Raw genomic sequence first — 24,433 nt, 5'->3', positions numbered from 1 at the left:
GACGCCACTCCATTAATGGGGCGCGTATCAATCTCGCCGGTGGTCCTTCGGCGCATGCTGTGGTTAAAATGCTGGTCGGCGGATCAAGCTTCCAAAAAAGCTTTGACTAATCTCCCCTTTCAAGGGGATCGCCTGTTTGGTGCCACCTTGGATGAGATCATTAAGGGTATCACTGGTGGCAAGAGCACCTTTTTACCACAGACTACTAAGGGGAAAGGACCTCGTCGCAGACGGGGACCTTCCTTTTCCGCTCATAAGAAGTTTTTTCGCTCCTCTGGGGCGGGCGATAAGGCGAAGTCCTCCAAAGCCCCCCCCAGGGGGTTTCAAAGGGCGCTGGTCGAGTAAACAAAGGTCTGGCCCTGCCAGACCTGAAGATAAGACCAATACAGCCTGAAGGTGCGCCCCCACCAATATCTGGGGTGGGGGGACATCTTCACTGGTTTCCGGACCCATGGCTCTCCAGGATTCCAGACAAATGGGTTCAAGAGGTCATACGGTCGGGATACAAGATCGAATTTCGATCACTTCCACCGGTGCGGGTCTTCCCTTCCAATATCCGACTATCCCCGGACTGCTTAGAAGCTTTGCGAGGGGCAGTGACGGATTTAATGCAACAAGGAGTGGTGGTCCACGTTCCTTGGACAGAACGTTTTCAGGGGTTCTATTCGAACCTATTCACAATACCCAGAAAAGAGGGCAAGGTGCGTCCAATTCTGGACTTGAGAGCACTCAATCATTTTGTCCAGGTACAAAAATTCAAGATGGAGTCCATTCGCACAGTAGTGGCCTCCCTGCATCAGGGGGATTTTCTGGCATCCATAGACATCAAGGATGCCTATCTTCACATTCCCATTTATGCAGGACATCAGCGTTTTCTTTGCTTTTCCGTGGGAGAGAACCATTATCAGTTTGCGGCGTTACCCTCTGGTCTCGCCTCTGCTCCCCGGGTCTTCACAAAGGTCTTGGCCCCAGTTTTGGCACTGTTGCGACAGTGGGGCATTTCGGTTCTAGGCTACCTAGACGACCTTCTACTCCGTGCGGAGTCTCCACAGGCTCTGTTGCTAAACTTGGAGATCACTATGATCTCTTTGGAAGAGTTCGGGTGGCTGGTGAACCGGCAGAAATCATCCCTGGTCCCCACCAGGAGACTGAACTATCTGGGCCTAACTTTGGATACATCCTTGGCAAAAGTGTTTCTCCCGCCGGAGAAACTCCGGAAGATTCAGTCGACGACTCAGTTATTATTGACCGTCAACTGGCCTTCCCTGCGAACTTGCATGAGGGTTCTGGGACTGATGGTGGCCTCCTTCGAGGCAGTACCATTTGCCCAGTCTCATACCCGGATTCTTCAAAAAGAGATTCTTCTCAAATGGAACCGGAATCCCGATTTCCTGGACAATCGGATCCGGCTGAACGAACGGACCAGGGAATCTCTGGTTTGGTGGCTTCGGTCACCAATGCTCAGTCAGGGGAAGTCATTTCTTCCAATCTATTGGACGATTGTCACCACGGATGCCAGTCTATCCGGGTGGGGTGGGGTTCTCGGCAGACGATCTGCTCAGGGGCTCTGGTCCCTGGAAGAATCCAGGTTACCGATAAATGTATTGGAACTGAGAGCGATCAGACTTTGTCTGATTCACTGGACCGAGCAGCTCCGGGGCAGCCCGGTGCGGATCCAGTCGGACAATGCCATGGCCGTGGCTTACGTCAATCACCAGGGGGGCACCAAGAGTGTCCTGGCGGCCATGGAAGTGGCCAGTATCCTTCGTTGGGCGTAACGATTTGTTCCAGCCCTCTCTGCGGTATTCATTCCGGGGGTGGAGAATTGGCAGGCAGATTTTCTCAGCCGTCAGATTCTGGATCAAGGGGAATGGTCTCTTCATCCAGAGGTATTTCACCAACTGTGCCTTCGTTGGGGCACCCCGGATGTGGATTTGTTGGCATCTCGACTCAACAGGAAGGTGCGGAGGTTTGTAGCCCGCTCCCGCGATCCTCTAGCGGACGCCGCAGACGCGCTGGTCGCCCCGTGGGGGCAGTATCAGCTACTGTATGCTTTTCCTCCTCTCAAATTGCTGCCGAAACTTCTTCGCAGGATAGAGGTGGAGGGAATTCCAGTGATCCTGGTGGCTCCGGACTGGCCTCGTTGGGCTTGGTACGCCGACCTGGTCAGGCTGGTCGCAGATGCTCCTTGGCGACTTCCTCTCAGGGAGGACCTGCTGTCTCAGGGACCGATCTTCCATCCTGCTTTACGATCGCTGGCTTTAACGGCCTGGCTGTTGAGACCCAGGTGCTGAAGGACAAGGGGTTGTCAGCTTCAGTTATTCCTACTCTAATTAAAGCGAGGAAAGCGACTTCCAGAAAAGTCTATCATCGCACATGGAAGTCTTATATCGCGTGGTGTGAATCCCTTGGGTTTCCTCCACGTTCTTACTCGGTGACCCGAGTATTGGCTTTTCTGCAACTGGGGGTTGAGCAGAAACTGGCCTTGAGCACTATCAAGGGTCAGGTTTCAGCATTAGCAATCTTCTTTCAGAAGCCTCTGGCTACTCATTCCTTGGTGCGGAATTTCATCCAGGGGGTGCGACACCTGGCTCCGCCGGTGCGCGCACCCTTGCCGCCCTGGGATCTTAATTTGGTGTTGTCGGTTCTTCAGAAACCTCCATTTGAAAACATTAGGGAGATTCCCTTGCTTACTTTATCCCAGAAGGTGGCCTTTCTGGTGGCTATCACTTCTGCACATAGGGTGTCAGAACTGGCCGCATTGTCCTGTCGTTCCCCATATCTGGTGGTTCATAGGGATAAGGTGGTTCTTCGTCCGAATCCATCCTTCCTCCCTAAGGTGGTTTCAGATTTTCATCTAAATGAGGATATTGTGCTACCTTCCCTGTGTCCTAAGCCCAGTCATCCTCGGGAGTTTGCGTTACACTCCTTGGATGTGGTTCTGGGGATTAGGGTGTACTTGACTACTACGGAATCTTTCCGTTAGACGGATTCACTGTTTGTGATCACGGATGGCCCTAGAAAAGGGTTGCCTGCGTCTGCCGCGACTATCTCCAGATGGATCAGACAGACGATGGTACAGGCTTATTGTATTAAGGGTCGGGTTCCTCCGTTCCCTGTTAAGGCGCACTCCACTCGGGCGCTTAGTGCTTCCTGGGCCTTCCGCCATCAGGCGTCAGTGGTTCTGGTTTGCAAGGCGGCTACCTGGTCTTCGGTTCATACCTTTACAAAATTTTACAAAGTTGATGTGCTGGCATCGGCGGATGCCTCTTTTGGCCGCAAGGTTCTGCAGGCCACTGTTTAAGGAGACCGGTGGTCTACCTTGAGGGTTTTTTTCTGTGGGGTTTTCAGTTGAGTCTCATCCTTTTGTCTGATGAGCCTTTAAGACTTCTGGTTGGCACCGGTTGGGCCTTCTGGATTGGATTTTGATTTCCGTTATCCCACCCCTCATTTGTGGCACTGCTTTGGGACGTCCCTACTGATATTAATCAAAGAGGGCTGAGTCTGTCAATGAGCGACAGAGAAAATTGGATTTTTGACTTACCGTAAAATCCTTTTCTCTTAAGCTCATTGACAGACGCAGTACCCGCCCATCTATTTTGAGTTGGGTTGGGTTAAATTCTCTGACACTGCTTTGTGACATAACTGACATCCTGTAGCAGGGAGAGAGAGAATATACCCTCTGGGACTGCCCCTAAGGTGTGGCCAGAACGTTTTTCCTGCCTAGTGTCCTACTCCTGTAGGGGGCAGTATAACCCTACTGATATTAATCAAAGAGGACTGGTCTGTCAATGGGCTTAAGAAAAAAGGATTTTACGGTAAGCCAAAAATCCAATTTTTTTAGTATGCTTTCCATCATGTCTCACTGTTTTCCATTTCTTAAAGCGGTGTTCCATACTCCCCTCTCCCCCTCCAAAAATTAAAAGTCAGCAGCTACACCTACTGTAGCTGCTGACTTTTAACCACTTAAGCCCCGGAGGATTTGGCTGCTCAAAGACCAGGGCCTATCTTGCGATTCGGCACTGCGTGACTTTAACGGACAATTGCACGGTCGTGCGACACTGTGTCCAAATGAAATTGACATACTTTTTTCCCCACAGAGCTTTCTTTTGGTGGTATTTGATCACCTGTGCGATTTTTACTTTTTGCGCTATAAACAAAAAAAGAGCGACAATTTTGAAAAAATAACAATATTTTTCAAATTTTTTTATACGAAATTCCCCCCCAAAAAAATTAAAAAATCAAAAATTTCTAACATTTTAGGCCAATTTGTTTTCTGCTACATATTTCTGGTAAAAAAAAAAAAATTGCAATAAGCGTATTTTAAATGGTTTGTGCAAAAGTTATTGTGTTTACTAACTACGGGAAAGATTTATGTCATTTTTATTGTTTTTTTTTTTTAACTAGTAATGGCGGCAATCTGCGATTTTTTTTGCGGGACTGCGACATTGCGGCTGACAGATTGGACCCTTGACTGAAATTTTTGACACTTTTGGGGGTACCAGTGACATTACTACAGTAATCAGTGCTATACATATGCACTGTTACTGTAAAAATGACACTGGCAGGGAATGGGTTAATTTTATTGGTGATCAGTGGGTTAAATGTATCCCTAGGGGCGTGGTTCTAACTGTGGGGGGGCATGGCTTGTGATATAACCACAGAGACATACGATCCTACATAGCAGGATCGTATGATCTCTGCAGTTACACCAGGGAGAATGACAGGCGGCTTTGTTTACATCAGCTGTCTGCCTTTCTCCCTCTCCAGCGGGAGCCGCCGGTCACCCATGCGGGGATGTCAGGGAATGAGCGGGGGCGTGCCTCTGGCGGCGTGCTTGCCCCCTAGAGGCTCGTGGGCAAGTGACGTACCGATTCGTCACTTTGCCCAGGAGGGGCTGACCGTCGCAGTATATAGTCGTGCGGCAGTCGGAAAGGGGTTAATATTAGGACACTTACCCTTCTGAAGTCCAGCGATGTCAGGTGTTTCCATCGGGTGTCAGGTGCTCCCATTGCCATTGCCGGTGAGAAAACCCGGCAGTGAAGCCTTGCGGCTTCACGGGCGTGTCCCTAACGCGCATGCGCGAAGCGCACTGCACATTCGGATTGGCTCAGCGGCGGGGGAAGGAGGAGGGGGCCAAACTTTGCGGCTTCACGGGCAGGTCCCTAATGCGCATGCACGAAGCGCGCTGTGCATTCAGATTGGCTTGGCGGCGGGGGGAGGAGGAGTACAAACCTCTGAGGGACAGTGCCGCGGCGCGGTCTCCTGGAAGTAGGGAAGGGTACCTGCCAAAAACAGGTAACTGTTCCCCCTTGAAAGATGCCAAATGTTGCACCTGAGGGGGGGAGGAAGCAAATGAGCGGAAGTTCCACTTTTGGGTGGAACTCCACTCTAAGCAAATAATTTAGTTATTCTTTTTAAAATTGACTTTCCTGGTGATATTGCAAGCACAGGCGGTTCCTGGGTTACAAACAAGATAGGGTCTGTAGGTTTGTCCTTAAGTTGAATTTGTTTGTAAGGGCTCTTTCACACGGGCGGTCCGAACAGATCCGCCTGTCAGTTTTTTAGGCGGATCTGATCGGATCCTCCATGCAGCTCTATGGGGCAGCGGGTGTCAGCGGAGGTCACCTCCGCTGACACCCGCTGCCACCCGCATCCGATCCTGTGCTGAAATCTGGACGGATGGAAACCCTATTTTTCCATCCGTTCAGTAATCGGAGCGGAGCGGATCTGATGAGAGCGGACAAGCGGTCCGCTCTCCTCCGATCCCCCATAGAAGGCAGCGGGTGCTGAGACACCTCCCTCTCCGCTCTGCAAGCGGAGACGGAGCTGTCATCCGCCCGGCTCAGCGGGGATCGCGGATCGATCCCCGCTGAGCAACACGGATCCGCCTGCGGAGGCGGACCGTGTGAAAGAAGCCTAAGTCAGAACAGGTACATTTTTTTAAGTGTAGTTCCAGCCAAAATAATGTTTTTTAAACTTTTTTGGATAGCATTGGGAAGGGTTAACACTCCTGTAACATTTGTTTTGCTGTCTGTACCCCTGTTCAGAATATTTCACCTCACTTTCTGTCCCTATGACAATTGGATTTTGAACATTTTGGGTTGTTATGGAAACAAGGATTGGTGATAAAGTTTCAGTGGAGACACCTTTTTCTCATGATAGCTTGTACAGGAGTGAATGTCCCTTCCCAGGGGTAGATGTCCTCTCACTTCCTGTTGTCTTCCTCCGTTTGTAAGTAACAGTCGTTTGTAAGTCGGATGTTTGTAACCCGGGGACCGCCTGTAACACTTTCTATTAAAGGATAGCAATGATACTACTGCTTTACACTTAGCACCAGTAATGTCGGAAAACTGAAGAAGAACACAAAGCAGGCTTACAACCCGGTTGCTAATAGTGGGACAATGGCTTAACGTTTCAGTCTGAAACGGGTAGTGCTGTTACTAGTCAGATTTTCAAGTAAGACATTTTGCAACAGATTCACAACAATTGTTAAACAATCCTGGAAGGGAAAGGTTTGGGATTTGCATACATTTAGGGAACAAATTATAAAAAAGGAACCCTTTTGTACAATGACAAAACCAATTGAGAGTATTAAAAAAGAACATATCCAGAATATTCAATATCCAGTGAATGTATTCATTATGTAAGTAGTCACAATAGTAATCATTAAGTAGTCACAATTGCTTTGCTACCCAAACAATGCTTAGTATAATTCTAAAAGCTGCATTCACACCATGTTTAACATTGATAATATTGTGAAATGAAAATCAAACATAACACACTTGATTCTGCATTTGCACCATCCTATACTCAGTAAACACTAATTGGTAGAAATATTGGAAATTGTCACATATAATATTGCACATTCCCAAGTAAATCACTACATTTCAATACTATATCAAATTCTGAATGTCATATAATAAATATTAATGTGTCAACGCTCAAAGTTGCAAGGGAATAAAGTCAATATTGAACTCTTATCAATTTACTGTATGAGCTCATATTAGCAAACAGAACCTAGGCAGCTATATCCTTAACCACTTTACCACCGGAGGATTTTGCTGTCTTCCGTCCAGGCCACTTTTTGCGATTCGGCGCTGTGCGACTTCAACTGACAATTGCGCGGTCGTGCGACGCCGTACCCAAACGAAATTTACGTCCTTTTTTTCCCACAAACAGAGCTTTCTTTTGGTGGTATTTGATCACCTGTGCGATTTTTACTTTTTGCGCTATAAACAAAAAAAGAGCGTTTATTTTGAAAAAATAACAATATTTTTAACATTTTTTTATATGAAATTCCCCCCAAAAAAGATGTAAAAACCAATTTTTTTTAAAAAATTTTGGCCAATTTGTTTTCTGCTACCTATGTTTGGTAAAAAAAATCGCAATAAGCGTATTTTGATTGGTTTGCGCAAAAGTTATTGCGTTTACTAACAAAGGGAAAGATTTCTGTCATTTTTGGTGTTTTTTTTTTTAACGCGTAATGGCGGCGATCTGCAATTTTTTTTGCGGGACTGCGACATTGCGGCGGACAGATCGGACCCTTGACTGACATTTTTGACACTTTTGGGGGTACCAGTGACATTACTGCAGTAATCAGTGCTATATATATGCACTGTTACTGTAAAAATGACACTGGCAGGGAAGGGGTTAATTTTATTGAAGAGGGAGGGGTTAATGTATGCCTGGTGCTTACTGACGTGTGTGGGGGGAGGTGATTGAGTGAGTCATGGACAGATCGGATGTCCAGCTATGCTGAACAGTCCGATCTGTCACTCCCTGTCACTATGGAGATCCGCCCGCTGTGTTTACACACAGCGGGCGGATCTCCAGACTCGATCCCCGACGATCGGGTAAGAGCAGCGGCGATCGCCGCTGCTCCTCCCCTGGCCCGACTCCCGCTGTGAATGAAAACAGCGGGAGCGAGCCTCCGGCGGCACGCAAGCGCCGCCCAGAAGGGGGAGTGTCTGACGACGTAGTACTACGTCGTCAGACGATAACGAGCCACTCTGCCGCAGTAATATTACTGTGAGCAGAGGTAAAGTGGTTAAAGCGTATCTAAACCCAAAAGCACAACTTTTATACATTAGAGCAGTCGTCAACCTATGAGCTAAAGTGGACTTTGCGTGTTCCCCCTGTGTCTGTGAAGGTTTCTCTGGGTACTCTGGTTTCCTTCCACACTCCAAAGACATGCTGGTAAGTTAATTGGCTTCTCTCTAAATTGGCTCTAGTATGTGTATGCATGAATTGGGGTTAGGGGCTTTAGATTGTAAGCTCCTTGAGGGCAGTGACTGATCTCATGCAGTACAATATATGTGTAAAGCACTGCATACATTGACAGACCTATATAAGTACCTTTAATAATAATAATAGAAAGGTTCACAAATGCGGGCCCGGCTGACAATACCACGTTAGCCACACATAATGTTCATTATATGTAATGTTTGAGAGGGATGTCAGAAACTGCAGACATAATAGAGGAAATGAGAGTCACAGAGTGTGGACATGCTACATTTTTGGCTTGGGATTGCAATGTTCTCACTACAAACCACTGAGATCCAAGGGCTGCACATCATATACCAAAGGCCTGCATGCAGCCCTCATGCTGCAAGTTGGACAGTGGGCACTAGGGCATTAGAGCTTAACAAGCTTTACATTTGGTAGCTTAATTAGTTTTATTTTTTAGGTATTTTTTCAATATATTTTTTTTCCTGGTAATACAGCCAGTCAACTTTCTATATTGGAGCAAGTAAACCAGCAAACATGAAATTAGATGGTTAACCACTTAAGCCCCGGAAGATTTTACCCCCTTCCTGACCAGGGGGTATTTTGTGATTCGGCACTGCGTGACTTTAACGGACAATAGCGCGGTCGTGCGACGCTGTACCTAAACTAATTTGACCTAATTTTTTTCCCGCAAACAGAGCTTTCTTTTGGTGGTATTTGATCACCTGTGCGTTTTTTTGATCATGCGCTATAAACAAAAAAAGAGCGTCAATTTTGCAAAAATAACAATATTTTTCACATTTTTTTATATGAAATTCCCCCCCAAAAAAATGTAAAAATCAACATTTTTTAACATTTTCGGCCAAATCGCAAAAAGCGTATTTTGATTGGTTTGCGCAAAAGTTATCGTGTTTACTAACAAAGGGAAAGATTTTTGTCATTTTTGTTGTTTTTTTTTTAACACGTAATGGCGGCGATCTGCAATTTTTTTTGCGGTACTGCGACATTGCGGCGGACAGATCGGACCCTTGACTGACATTTTTGACACTTTTGGGGTTACCAGTGACATTTCTACAGTAATCAGTGCTGTACATATGCACTGTTATTGTAAAATTACACTGGCAGTGAAGGGGTTAACTTTATTTGAGAGGGAGGGGCTGTGTGTGTCCCTAGGGGCGTGATTCTAACTGTGATTGGCTGTGGCTAGAGCTGTAGGAACAATGATCAACGGTCCTACATAATAGAACCGTATGATCATTGTTTCTACACAGGGGACAATGACAGGCGGCTTGTTTACACTAGCCGCCTGCCTTTATCCCTCTCCCCCGACGATCGCCGAGTGACCGGCGGACATCGGGTCCGCCGGTCACACGTGCAGTGGGGTCCGTGACCGCGGTGGCGCGCGCTCGCTCCCCAGAGCCTCACAGGCTAGTGACGTATATATACGTCACTTTGCCTGTGAGGGGCTGACCGCCGCAGTATATGTACTTGAGGCGGTCGGCAAGTGGTTAATACAAACCATTCACAAGTGACAGAGGTGCTTGCAATGAGCAGCTTCTATGTATGCAAAGCCCCATTTCCAAAAGGAAAAAATATTGCTGTAACTGCTTAAAAAGTGGTGGGTTGAAAAAAAAAAAAAACTGACAGACCACTGCATCAACACAACAATGTGTGATGTGGGGATCTCACCTGCTGTGCTATTGCATTCTGTTAGGGGACTCCTTCCCCCTGCCAGAATATAAAGAACAGCACTTGCAGCCATTGGTTGCAAGAGCTGTTTGAATGCTGATTTTCCAGCAGAACTGCTCAACAGAAACTGGTTGTTGGACCGTCTTCTCTTGAACAGACAGTGGTACACATTTTACTGCTGAACCGGCCGACTTTCGGAATGTGTGTACCTGGCTTTAGTTGCAGTTTGACTTTAATTTGTTAGTCAAGTCCATCTTATTCTGCCAGTGTATCTAAAGCCTAGTACACATGCAACGATTTTCCGCCGACCGGTCGTCCATCTTTTGTCTAGAGTGGTGTTTTGTTGGTTGGAATGTGCCTAGACTGCACTGGACTTTTCTCGACCGACAAAATTCTACTTCAGAAGTGATGTCATGTGTTGGTTTGCTTTCTTTGTGTTCTTTCTTCTCTGAGCATGCCCAGACTTGCTCATAAAATTTTTCCCTGTCGAAATCTGTACTGACTGCACGAAAATTGGCCGTGTTTTGACGGCGGACAAAAATTTTATAGCCTGCACACCAGATTTTTTTCGGCCGAAAAGTCGGAGTCGGTTGTTGGAAGCATCATACTAACAAGCCGAAAATCGGCAGATCGGTCGTCGGACGAAAATTCCCTGCCGAATTTCGACGCGTGTGTACGAGGCTTTACACTATCCTCGTCACAGGTTGCTAATACTGCTGTCCAAGGGTGGCTCCTTTGTTCCTCCTCAAAATAAAACCACCCTAAAGCCCCGTACACACGTACCGATGGTCGGCATACAAATGTTCCTCTTTTCTCCCCGGGATGTCGGTGTCTGCTGAAAAGTGCAAAGACAGCACAAGGACAGCACAAGAATTTTGTCCGCCGACTGCAGAAGTGATGTCATGTAATGGTTAACTTTCCCTGTGTTTTCTATTTTCTGAGCATGCCCAGTCTTGCAAATCTGCGGTCTGTCGGCCGAATTGTGTACTGACAGGCGAACAATCGTCCGTTCTGGTGTCGGCATACAAAAATTTTCATGTTTGCAAGAAAGACTTTTGTCCGCGGATTGTGCGCAGACATCTGTCGGAGGCACCATACTAACACGCGTACAATCGGCAGATCCTTCGTCCACCGACGTTTGTATGCCGACGATCGGTACGTGTGTACGGGCCTTAAGGGCTCTTTCACACGGGCGGTCCGATCAGATCCGCCTGTCAGTTTTTTAGGCGGATCTGATCGGATCCTCCATGCAGCTCTATGGGGCAGCGGGTGTCAGCGGAGACACCTCCGCTGACACCCGCTGCCATCCGCATCCGATCCTGTGCTGAAATCTGGACGGATGGAAACCCTATTTTTCCATCCGTTCAGTAATCGGAGCGGAGCGGATCTGATGAGAGCGGACAAGCGGTCTGCTCTCATCCGATCCCCCATAGAGGGCAGCGGGTGCTGAGACACCTCCCTCTCCGCTCTGCAAGCGGAGACGGAGCTGTCATCCGCCGGCTCAGCGGGGATCGCGGATCGATCCCCGCTGAGCAACACGGATCCGCCTACGGAGGCGGACCGTGTGAAAGAGCCCTTAGTCAGCATGTTACTGGATGGGTCACCAAGTGAAAATAAAGGGAAAAAAAAAACACCTAAAAAAAGAAAACAAATGCAGCCCCAGCAATAAAGGATTAGTAAGCTGCCGATAAATACAATTCAGTCACATTATTAGTTAGCAAGGATAATTCTATGTACATAACTTGGCAGTCAAACATTTCTATGATGACAGCAGATAATGCTCTTGAATGGAAAAAATGCTGCTGTGTGTCAGTGAAAATGTATATAAACTGCTGTTCTAGGTATGAAAAGCAGGTGTAAAGGTCAAGATAAAAATAATTGAAGGAAAACATATTGATTACATGAACTACAAGTATTTTCTTTTTTTATTAGTACATTTGGGAAGTATAAGAATCTTTTACAAGTTGGTATTTTAATTATACCTCTCAAAGGAGACATTTCCCCTAAATTTGTGGTCAATGGCTGTGCTGAGCAAGAGCCTTGTTACTGGTAATTAATCCAAGTGTCATTCTACAGTTAAATTATTGGTTGCAGTAGGACAGTGGGTAATATGTTGTTTTGGTTCTCCTGATATAAAAGATACATGTGATGGAATGTGTTAGCCTCGGTTCACACTAGGGTGACCTGTGAGGCGACCTGGTCGCCTCACAGGTCGCCACAGGTCGCCTACCATAGGGAAGCTGCGGACCCATTCTAATAGGAGCGACACAAGTCGCTCCGACCTAGAAAAAGGGTCCGGAGCTTCTTTGGGGTGCGACCAGGAGGCGACCGCCATAGACTTCAATGGTATGAAGTCCGTGGCGGCCGCTCCGAGGTCGCGGTGCGCTGCTCGCACCACGATCTCGGAGGTCGCCCCGGGAAGTAGCGTCGCGGTAGTGTGAACCGGCGCTTAGACTATAAGGTACAGTCTGGGTATCCTATTCTTCAGCAGACAGAAAATAATTGACCAGCCAAAGCTAAATGTGAGCTTTTTTTTATTTTTTAACTGGTACAGCAAATAACACTATAAGATTTTTTTGGATTGCAATCAGTGTACACAAGGGATTTTTTTTTTTTTTTTTGAGCAGCAAGGGTATTACAGATTAATTGTAAGTATTGAGGATTATGTGGCCCAGTGGTAAAATAGTGTACATATGAGTGACTTTGTATGGAGTGTCTATCAGTGTTAAAGGTATCATGTAACTCTGTACAAAAGAAGAAAAAATCCAGCAGTGGCATAAAATGACCTCTAGGGCAACTAAAGGTGCTAAGTGACTCTGTGCACATGTACCATGTGAACATCTCCTCATATTTGCAGCCTATGGATAGAAAATAACAAAAGACACACAATAAACAGTTATTTTCCACTTTCAGTCTTCATGGTTTTAGATACATAGCACTTCATGGTAAGGCAAGGGGTGGGGCTTGTATACAATATCTCATCATTGATGTGTGCCACTGCTCAAACCAACACAGACGTTAAAATATAGGCCAACCTCATAACTGGAATCTCATATTGACCTCAATGCTTAGCTGATTAGGCAATACCTGAGAAGGCAAGGCCTAGTAAATAATGGATAGGGTCTAATGGAAAAGACATATTGAACAGCTGTTCAAGAAACAATATGACATCAGTCCAGAAAGGTTTCAAATGCGCACATTGCCAGAAGACATGATAATGTGAACCTAGCTCAAGACCACAATGAAGAAAATGTCATCAGCACGCCAGGGATTTCTCGAAAGGGTCCACAGCTTTTTTTTTTCCATGGTCACACGATAAACATACAGCAATTCAAACAATCCTACATTGCAATCTTTGATCAATGTTTCTCCTTAGTCTACATCCAGGGAGATTAGCTACAGTGCCATGAGCTGTAAACTTCTTGACAATGTTGTGAACAGTGGGCACTAAACCCCCAACAGTAAAATCAGTCTGTATATGCAGTGCAGCATGCTTGTTATTCTCACTGTGGAACCTAAGGGGTTAATCCTCTGCATTGTGTTTAACCACTTAAGGACCACCCGCCGGCAGCCCCTCCTGCATAAACCGATGTAACTGTACATCAGTCACGTGCCTGCAGCTAGGGGGCGGCTCCGATTGCCGCCTGCCCCCGTGATCGTTCCCTGCTGAGAGAGAAGAACGGTCAGCTGTTGTAAACACAGCTGACCGTTCTTCTCCCTGGAATGATCACAGAGCACCTGTGATCCTTCTATGTAGGATCACAGGTCTCTGTGATCATTTCAAAAGCCCCGCCCCCATACAGTTAGAAACACTCCCTTAGGCTTACATTTAACCCCTTCATCACCCACTGTGTTAACCCCTTCCCTGCCAGTGTCATTATTACAGTAACAGTGCATATTTTTAGCAAAAGTGTCAAAAATGTCAGTTAGGGGTCAGATCTGTCTGCCGCAATGTCGCAGTCCTGCTAAAAATTGCAGATCGTCGCCATTACTAGTAAAAAAAAAAAAACAATAAAAATTACCTAAATCTTTCCTGTAGTTAGTAGACGTGATAACTTTTGCACAAACCAATCAAAATATGCTTATTGTGATTTTTTTTTACCAAAAATATGTAGCAGAAAATAAATTGGCCTAAAATGTTAAAAAAAATGATTTTTACATTTTTTTTTCCGGGAATGTTATATAGCAGAATGTGAAAAATATTGTGTTTTTTTTTCAGAATTGTCGCTCTTTTTTTGTTTATAACACAAAAAATAAAAATCGCAGAGGTCATCAAATACCACCAAAAGAAAGCTCTATTTGTCAAAATAAAAGGACATCAATTTTATTTAGGTACAGCGTTGCACAACCATGCAATTGGCAGTTAAAATAACACTGTGCCGGATCGCAAAAAATGGCCTGGTCATTAAGGGGCAAATCCTTCCGGTCCAGAAGTCTTCCATAGTCTCCAACCCATCTTCTGATAGAACAGAGTCTCGGGGACATGTGATCAGCACAGGGCCAATCAGTACTGTTCAGGCAGAAACTCCGAGGTCCCACAGCCTCATAGGACAATCAGAGGAGAATGAAAACTCCTTCACTGATAAAATTCACAAGGCTGGTATATACTGCTGATAAGAAAAGGTATTTAGCAGTTTATATTTACTGAAATTATTGAATTTCCATATTCTGTGTACTGTGGGAGAGACCAGATATAGCGAATGCAGGGTCCTGGGTTTAATAACACTTGTGTTTTATAAGGTTGAGGTCAGGACTTTGTGCAAACACCTTTGGGAGGAATTAGAGTGAATACTGTGAGCCAGGCCTTCTCATCCAACATCAGTGCCTAACCTCACAAATGTGCTTCTGGAATAATGGTCAAACATTCCCATAGACACATTCCTAAACTTTGTGGACAGCCTTCCCAGAAGAGTTGAAGCTGTTATAGCTGCAAAGGGTGGGCCAACTCAATATTGAACCTTATGGACTAAGACTGGGATGCCAATAAAGGTCATGTGTGTGTAAAGGCAGGTGTGCCAATACTTTTGGGTATATAGTGTATATGACTTGGAGGCAGTAAAACCAGACGGCTGAGCTCCTCAACCACGTGCCTGAACCAGGGAATGCAGCTGCTCAGGGCTGTACAATGCAGTGAATGGGATGTTGTGCTTTACAGCTATGACAAAATTGAAATGAAACAGCATGTCGCATTCAGCAGGCGTTACCACCGCTGAACTAGGGTTGCCACCTCATCCCTTTAAACCAGGACACATATTAGTTACACAGGTTCTGAGGCTAATTGAATGCAGATAAGGCACTAAGGCCCCTTTCACACATACGGTCCGTTCAATTCATGAGTTCAGTCACGTCAAAATGTATCAGTTTTTCATCCATTTTTCATCCGTTTTTCATCCATTTGTCGTCTGTTTTTCATCCGTTTTTTATCCATTTTTCATCCGTTTTTCATCCATTTGTCGTCCGTTTTTCGTCCGTTTTTTCATCAGTTTTTTATCCGTTTTTCATCCAATTTTCATCCGTTTATTTTACATCCACTACCAATGCAAAATGGATGAAAAACAGACCGTTTGTCTGTTTACATCCATTTTTCATCTGATCCGTTTTTTTGACGGATGAAAATAGGAAATTCATCCGTTCAAAAAAACAGACATTGACAGAAGCGGATGAAAACAGATGTTAACAGATGATCATCCTTTGTCATCTGTTTTTACATAGAGATGCAATGATGTCCGTTTTTCATCCGTCAATGGATGGATGAAAAACGGACAAACGAACCATATGTGTGAAAGGGGCCTTATGCCTCGTACACACGCAACGTCCGATCGGCCGATTGTCAGGCTTGTTAGTATGATGCTTCCGACAACCGACTGCGACTTTTCGGCCAAACAAAATCTGGTGTGCAGGCTATAAAATTTTTGTTGGCCGTCAACAGAATGGCCGATTGTTCGTCAGTCAGTACAGATTTCGGCAGACAAAAATCAGATGAGCAAGACTGGGCATGCTCAGAGAAGAAAAAACACACGGAAAGTAAACCAGCACATGACATCACTTCTGAAGTTGGTTGTTGTTGGCCCGAAAAAATTGGTGTGCAGTCTAGAGCACATTTCAACCAACACAACAACACTGGACAAAAGACGGCTGATCGGTCGGCCGATAATCGTTGCGTGTGTACGAGGCATCAGTGAGTTTATTTACCACCTTAGGGCTCTTTCACACGGGCGGTCCGATCAGATCCGCCTGTCAGTTTTTTAGGCGGATCTGATCGGATCCTCCATGCAGCTCTATGGGGCAGCGCATGTCAGCGGAGACACCTCCGCTGACACCCGCTGCCATCCGCATCCGATCCTGTGCTGAAATCTGGACTGATGGAAACCCTATTTTTCCATCCGTTCAGTAATCGGAGCGGAGCGGATCTGATGAGAGCGGACAAGCGGTCCGCTCTCCTCCGATCCCCCATAGAGGGCAGCGGGTGCTGAGACACCTCCCTCTCCGCTCTGCAAGCGGAGACGGAGCTGTCATCCGCCGGCTCAGCGGGGATTGCGGATCGATCCCCGCTGAGCAACACGGATCCGCCTGCGGAGGCGGACCGTGTGAAAGAGCCCTTAGTCAGCCACAGAACGTGTTTAATTAATGTGTGTCCTGGTTTAAATGGATAAAGTGGCAACCCTAACATGACCAATGAAAGTTCATAGGGCCACCACCCAACCATCCTGCAACTTTGTGTATTTCATGTGATTGTAGTGCAGTAGTATAACATTTACAGAATCAAATCATGCCAGTCTAATACCCTCTGAAAGGTGACACACTGTGTTCAGTTATCAGAAGGGTGGCAGGAGTCGTTGCACATGAGAACAAGCCCTAAGAGAAAAAAACAGAATAGTCTCAAAAAGTTTTTTTAAATGGTTTTCAATGATGTAACAAGTAAATAGTGATTGATATTGCACATGCAAAACACAGCATGCTGTTTTTTTGACATCACACCTGCTATATTTATAATTACTCTATGAAAAGAAAATTGAAGACAGCAGTGAAACTAAAGAAATCCAAGATTGATTTTATTTATATGATTCTTATTAATATGGAAAAGCGCTGTCAAGATATCTTCATTTAAGAAATATGTATGCCTCTCCACCTGAAAAAAAGAAATCTGAAATGCAAAATGAACTGTTTCACTTTGTTTCCCAGTATTCCAGAGTAATCAATATATATTTTCTAATGCGGTGCTCCCTATTGAGCAATCATTTCCTGATGCACAGATTCCTGTTCAGTAAGCATACCGTACATCCAAGCACCTTGCATTTTTTTTAAATTATGCATGTCCTAGAGTAAAATGATTTCCCATCGAATCCCTTTCAAACTCATGGAGGAGTTGCAAAGAATCAATTACATCATTTTAATTATTCATTTTCCATCACAGACACCTTTTTGTTCCATAGCTGTTTATTGGTATGCCAAAGAACAGCTTTATTCACTTTATCAGTTTGTAGGTCTATGTACAAAGAAGCATTATTTTCTTTGTATACAAGATTGTTTTTTTTTTTTTTGCAGTTTGACTATGTGATGAAGGCAGCAAGTTGACATGCACTTATCAGGCCCTGACACCTGTACTGCAAGCTCTAATCAAAGTGCTCCTTCACAGGGGTGAAAGAATTGCCATTTGTAATGCAATAATTAGGCTGGGTAAAAGGGCCTGCAAAGTAAATCAATGGCTGTTCTTAAGATGTGACACTGTTCTCTTGACACATTGTTAACATAATGAGACAGAAACATACAAGAGGTCCCCGAAAAGACCTGTGTCATTCCCCATTATTTTATACTAATGCAATACCACTCGAAAAATAATTGTTCAATATCTCACTAAAAAAGAAAAAACTACCATTAACACAATCTGGTCTGGAGTGTGTACTTTATTGGGTCTTGAGGCGACCAGGGTTTTTAGAAGAGTTCGTTTTTAATCTAACAGAACAAACAGACTGTAAAAAACCAGAACATCAATGTTGTTTTAATCTATTCATCTCAGAGCCATTTAAGATAAGATGTATCTTTTAAGAGATGCAAAATGAAAGCCCTCTGCATTAGGTTATGTAAAACAATTAAATGATTCTATGATGACTACAGTATCTGAAGATAAGAAAAAAAGTATATGAAATAGATCACAGTGTCAAAATATCCATTTTTACTGCCAGAGAAAAAAAGAAATCAAAGATGTTCAATTTGGGTCATGTTTTTTTTTTTTGTAATGATTATTTTTTGTCCTTACTAAACTATATTCACATAAATGGGTTGATGAGCCATCTAAGATAGTTATCCCTTTTAAAATGGAGTGTATTTTTAACGTGCAGAATTAAATGATCGCTATGCAAGCACAGCATGATTATCATTATACAAGCTGGCAGCATCCATATGTGTTCCTGTGATTGGGCAGTCTTCTTTTAACACCTCACCAGGAGCCTCATTAAGAAATAGTAGGCCTCAAACATTAAAGTGTTTGGAGGAACAGCCATTTTTGTTGTCAAAGAAACCAGTAAGAATCTTCTGTTCATATTTACAGGTCAGAATAGGAGAATGAAAGGGACACTCTGCTACAGTGAATAGTCAATGTTCTCCCTTCAGACTCTTTTATGCCTGGGAGCTTCTGTTCTATGCCTCCTAGCCTAACTGTACCTCCAAGTGAACTTGGACAACACCTCTGTACCTGTGCTAGCCATAGGGTAATGGACAGCATGACATATTTTTTTGAAAGAAATTGCTGTCCTTACAAGTGTAAACTGACAAAGTTAATCAAGTCTATCAGTATCAGAGATCTTTTGCTGAGAGGAATCACACTACCACTGGAGTCTCTCACCTGGTGGCTATGATGTTACTTGGCTTTGGCCCTTCGGCACAACACACAGTGATTTCCTATGTTTGTACTCAGGCCCTTCTCATTGATATTCATATGCTTCCTTAGCTGGTGTGAGTTTTAGCACTGCAAAGTTTGAGTGCAATGTTTTACATATTTTTGAGATTTTTATAAAACAAGATAATTTTAACTCTATTACACTATTTAGAAATTTGTTCATTCGCAATACTTGGGAGATGTTAAAGCGGAGTTCCACCCTGGAATTTTTATTTTTTTTAAAAATACCCCCGGGACAGTCAGGGTTAGTGCATTCCACAATGGCTAGCCTCTGATCTGTCCCGGGTTGCACTTACCTGTTAGGACAAATACTTACCTTGAAAAAGTCTTGTCCAGCGCTGCCATCTCAGATGTGGGCAGCTTGAAGCCAGCGCGATCCTCTTCGGAGTCCTCTTCCGCCTTCTTCGGTCCCACGATGCCCTGCGCCGGCCCCACCGTCACTTCCGGGTGCGCGCCTCATCCCTCCACAGCTTCTGGGCATGCCCAGAAGCTATTTAGAAGGGGATGACGCGCGCGCCCCGGAACTGACGTCGGGGCCGGTGCAGGCGCAATGATTCCTGGGAGCTATGACGTTCAGCTCCCAGGAATCATTGCAGAGCCAGGAAGTGATGACGGGCCACGGCCGAGGAAGGAGGAAGAAGGAAGTAAGGTAAGTATATTTTCTTCGCTACGAGGTAAGTAAAAAAAAAAAAAAAATGCGATTAGCCATTTGTTTTTCAGGTGACCCGGAGCGAGAAGATGGAGGTAAGTATAAAATTAGGCTGGAACTCCACTTTAATGAAACAGAGGGTTGGATGGAATATTTACATGTAGAAGTGGATTTTGACCTAAATATTTAGTAAAGTCTTTTATCTCTGGCAAAGTCATCAAAGCACAGGTGTGGGACACAGCATGGAATGTTTCTTGAGCATGGAGAAGTAGGATAACAAAAAAAAGATACTTTTGTAGTAAAGCGATGATTCAGTTTATGGAAACTAAGCAACACTATATAAATTTTATAAAAACAAAAAGGGACTTCAACTATATATAGTGATAAACTGTTTTCTGGGTACAATAATTTTCATCACATCATCTGTTAAGCTGGATACACACTATACAACTTTTGTTGTTAGATGTCCTGTAGATTTACCTTCAACTATGTAGTGCAAGGGCCTGCTTTATTGCATACAAATTTAAAGTGTTTAGATTTGACCTCATATTATATGGTTTTGGTAAATCTAAAGGAAAAAATCTAAAGACAATTGTATAGTGTGTATGGCCCATTAGCTGTTAGCTATTTATTGTGTATTTAACATAAGAAACAAAAAAAAAATACACACACACACTTACATATATATATGGCATTTTGCTGCAGATAGCAGATCTGTGGGAGGGGCCCAACAAATCAACCCACTACAGGCAGCCTGGCAAAAATTACAGGATAGTGTGGGTACCAGATTGGCCTCCTGTTCAAAAAAGAGATCATCAGTGACTGGTCATACAACAAGAAGCATCTTCACCAAGGTAAATTTTCATATAGAATACTGTACAGATATGAAAGAAATACACAAAAAACACCAAGAATACACATGTCCCATTTCACTCAGTCAATATTTAATAATTTCTGAGCTTAGCTGTAATCTGCTAATGTTTTTCCTTTCCTGGTCTTTCTCTATCCCTTCTTATTAACATGCAAATACAATTTGTAAATAAAACATTTCCAATTGCATTACCAACTTTGTTTTAGACCCAGTGATATCTTAACTGGGTCAAAGATAAAGATCCAGTTATGTCATTACTGGGTCTCTGTTCGTTTCTTTGCAATCAAGACAGATCTTGGTTGGTGAAAGGGGCCTGGTAGGGAGTTGTACATATTTTTCTGAAACCATCACAACATCCTGTCTCAGTATTCCTCTCAAAATGCCCTGATGCAAAATGTGGTCTAGCCCTTGGAAAACATTATGCAAATATCAACATGCCTTGATAGGTATAGATCTATCTGGAGTAGGGATGATCGAACGGTTCGGGTCGACCATGCGGTAAAAGTTCGGTATTCGGTCACCAGAACCGTCAAATATACAAAGGGACAGGAAGTGGGCTTTAAAAGCCAGTGATTGGCCCAGAAACGTCAGCAAAAGCCAATGAGGGGGCAGGAGTCTGCTAGGAACGTGATTGGAGTGACTACGGGGACCAGAGGCCAATCAGGAGTGAATACGCCCCCCAGTATATAACATAGCCCCGCCTAACCTCTAGCACTGTAATGCAGAGGCTGTGGAAGAGAGTGGAAGCATTTCTGTTACTCCTGCTTTGTTACACAACGTTTGCTGCATAGCCGAGTGCTTGTAAAGCTCCATATCAGCAGAAGAGCATTCAGCTTACAGACAGTCAGTGTAGTTAGAAATACAGCGATTGTGCTGTTTGTTTGAGTTAGAAAAAAAAAATTAAAGGGACAGTGTCAGTTAGAAATTGTTTTCTGTTGTATGGAGCTGTTCTTTTAGTGTGAGGAAAGGGATATGCAGTGTAGTTAGGGTACTATATACCATTATAGTTCAACAATCTAGTTTTTGTAGGGATAGTGAAAAGTGTCAGGTTTCCGTCTAGTGAGCACGTTGCACTGCTGATATATCTACAGCAGATATACGTGCTTGCTAGTCAGCAAAATACATTGCAGCGATACACACATCTGCTGTATTTAGCGACAACTTTGGGTCGCATAGCAGTGTGCGTTTTGCAGGTGAATTTCACCGCGCAGAGTTGCCAAAGCCTCAGTGACAACTATGTCAGGTAGACCAAGGAAAGGCATACGTGGCCCTGCTGCGGAAAGGGTCACAGCTTCTAGGGTGTCTAGAGGCAAGGGTGGACGTGGTGGTCAGTCCTCAGCCAGAACAAAAAATACCATGTTTGCGCACCTGTTCCACAGGTGCACACCTTCATAATTTTTACGCCTTCTTTAACACCAGCTCTTTGGGCTTACGGTGGGGAGGCTCCACCAACACCAAAAATACCATGTTTGCGCACCTGTTCCACAGGTGCACACCTTCATAATTTTTACGCCTTGTTTAACACCAGCTCTTTGGGCTTACAGTGGGGAGGCTCCACCAACACCAAAAATACCATGTTTGCGCACCTGATCCACAGGTACACATCTTCTTAATTTTTTAGCCTACTTCAACACCATCTCTTTGGGCTTACAGTGGTATGGCTCTGCCAACACCCAAACAACAATTTTTGCGCACCTGTTTCACAGATGCATATCATTGCAATTTTTTTCCTTACAAAGGCAATTATTGCTTTCATGACCAGCACTTTCATAGAGTTATGGTGTCAAGGCATCGTCGGCACCACCAAAGGCCCAATTTTTAAGCATCCTTTACTTCTATTCAAAGTCAAGAGACAACAGTATTCATCTAAAATATCTCTAATCTTGTTCACTGTGCACTACATTGTGGCCCCTAACCCTCAATGTATCCGTGCATATGTCTGTTTCTTGTGAGAATTCAAGTTAAAGTGCACCAAACACCATTTTACATTAAATAAAGTGCATCTACATACATCTTTTGACTTCTTGAAAACATTTGGTAATAATAGCCCCATTGTGAAAATACACCCATTAATTATATCCACATTTAAAGAGACAGCGCCTTTTAAAAAAAAAAAAAAATTAATCTTGTTCCCAGTGCACTGCATTATGTCCCCATCATACACATTGACTGTGCAGTTGATTAGGAGCAAAAGAAAGGCGCGGTTAAGCAAAAAAGTCATTTTTGAAGGTTTGGCATGCTATAATTTTGGTTCTGGACATGCTACAGAGCTGAAACACAGGTACACTTTTTAGACCCACTCAGACACTAAATCCAAAGAAATCTCATTTTTTTTTCAATAATTTTCTCAATAATTGGCTCTCTATCAAAAATGACAATTTTTAAGAACTTTTTTTTGCCTGATTCATAGTCCCTGGGGCATGACCCAGAACCCTAGGCACTTTTTAGGGGCATTTATTAGGTTTTAGGGCTTCAAAATGGTGTTTTTTGATTTCCGAAGTTCGGGTCCCATTGATTTCAATGGGGTTCTGGAATCCGAAACGAACTTTCGGGAAATTCGGGTGTTCTGGTCGAACCGAACTTTTCAAAAGTTCAATCATCCCTAGTCTGGAGGACTGGGCATTCCTAAGCCTGCTGATTTTGCATTCTAGCTAATGCCCACATGTGATGCTGAACCACTGTGATTGAAATAAAACTCCCTCCCCCCTAAACATCCATACATTCCCAAATGGGAGCAAATCTTGTGAGAAGAATTGCTGTGACAGACCTGGCAACTACTGTGACCCCAAGCTGGTAAAAGCTCAATATGCACACTTTACAAAGAGATCATGACAAAATACTCGTTCATTGGTACTACAAGCCACACAAGCTACAAGCCCTATTCCCTGCGGCTAACAATTGGTGCTGGAGATGCAGGAGGGCTCTCAGAACGATTCAACATATATATACTGGTACAAATAAATTATATGGTGCAGCGCCACTGAATTCATTACACACACATATCTCTTACACATAAAAATCTTTCAACATAACTACAAAAACAGAAAAAGTCTATCTAATGCTCCCAACTGCTTCAGTACTCCTCATGTGAACTACATGAAATACAAATGCAACTCATCATTAGATCCAGCAAAGAGGAGAAAGACATCCATCTCAGATGGATTTGGTGGGAGTTGTAAAGCCTGTAATTAGCAGGAGTGAGGTGAGCGCACAATTTGCCTGGTGGTGGTGGCATGTTTTATTTCATATTTTCTATTTTAATTGAGATATACACGGTGGTGGATAACAAATTATATATTATACAAAAGAGATTTTTTCTGTTTTTGTAGTTATTTTGAAAAAAAATGTGTAAGAGATATGTGTGTGTGTAATGAATTCAGTGGTGCTGCACCATATAATTTACTTATTTTTTTGTAGTGCGGGGAAATCACTATTAGACAGCTGATTTGGATGCGTGTCACACTGACACTGAATTTTTATTAAATTTTAAATATTTATTTATAGCTCTAATTGTTTCACAGGTGGCGCTGATTGTATACATTGCACTTTGGTCTGATCTATACTGGTATTACCCTCTTATCAAACCTTACTAAGGAGCTATCAACACATGTATCCAAGGCCTTTTTGATGTCTGGATACCTTTATACTTAAAAGGTTTATTTGAGGTCTACATCAGTCTAGTTTTTCCAAGGTCTCTAAACAACTGCTCATGCAATCAAGGGAAAAGAGCTCACTGCTCAAGGTGGTGAAAAAGCCTGATGACACCCACCGGTGTCGCCTCGCCTCCATGAATATATGAATGAAAAATAAAGAATTGGCGGCAGTCCAGATGAAGTCAAAATCCAGATTTATTAGCTGGACATCCCAACGTGACAATAGTGAAAAGGTAGACGCGTTTCACACACTACACTGTGTGCTTAATCATTACGATTATGATTAAGCACACAGTGTAGTGTGTGTGAAACACGTCTACCTTGTCACTATTGTCACGTTGGGATGTCCAGCTAATAAATCTGGATTTTGACTTCATCTGGAGTGCCGCCAATTCTTTCTTTTTCAACTGCTCATGCAAAACCTTACAAGAGCTCGAGGTTTGGTT

At 44.0% G+C, this 24,433-nt stretch overlaps 1 protein-coding gene and 1 long non-coding RNA gene across 2 annotated transcripts in view; one reads left to right on the top strand and one right to left on the bottom strand.

Moving 5' to 3' along the window:
• Positions 1-24,433, bottom strand: part of LOC309546980 (protocadherin-9-like) — a 1,448,052-nt gene that overhangs the window by 877,761 nt on the left and 545,858 nt on the right. The window lies entirely within an intron of this gene.
• Positions 21,557-22,941, top strand: LOC309547138. The gene is made up of 2 exons (XR_014224955.1): positions 21,557-21,658; positions 22,296-22,941. It is a non-coding gene; the product is annotated as an uncharacterized lncRNA (long non-coding RNA).

This window comes from Pelophylax lessonae, assembly GCF_965119305.1.
Source record: "Pelophylax lessonae genome assembly, chromosome: 2".
NCBI lineage: Eukaryota > Metazoa > Chordata > Amphibia > Anura > Ranidae > Pelophylax > Pelophylax lessonae.
This window is presented reverse-complemented; position numbering and strand designations above follow the sequence as displayed.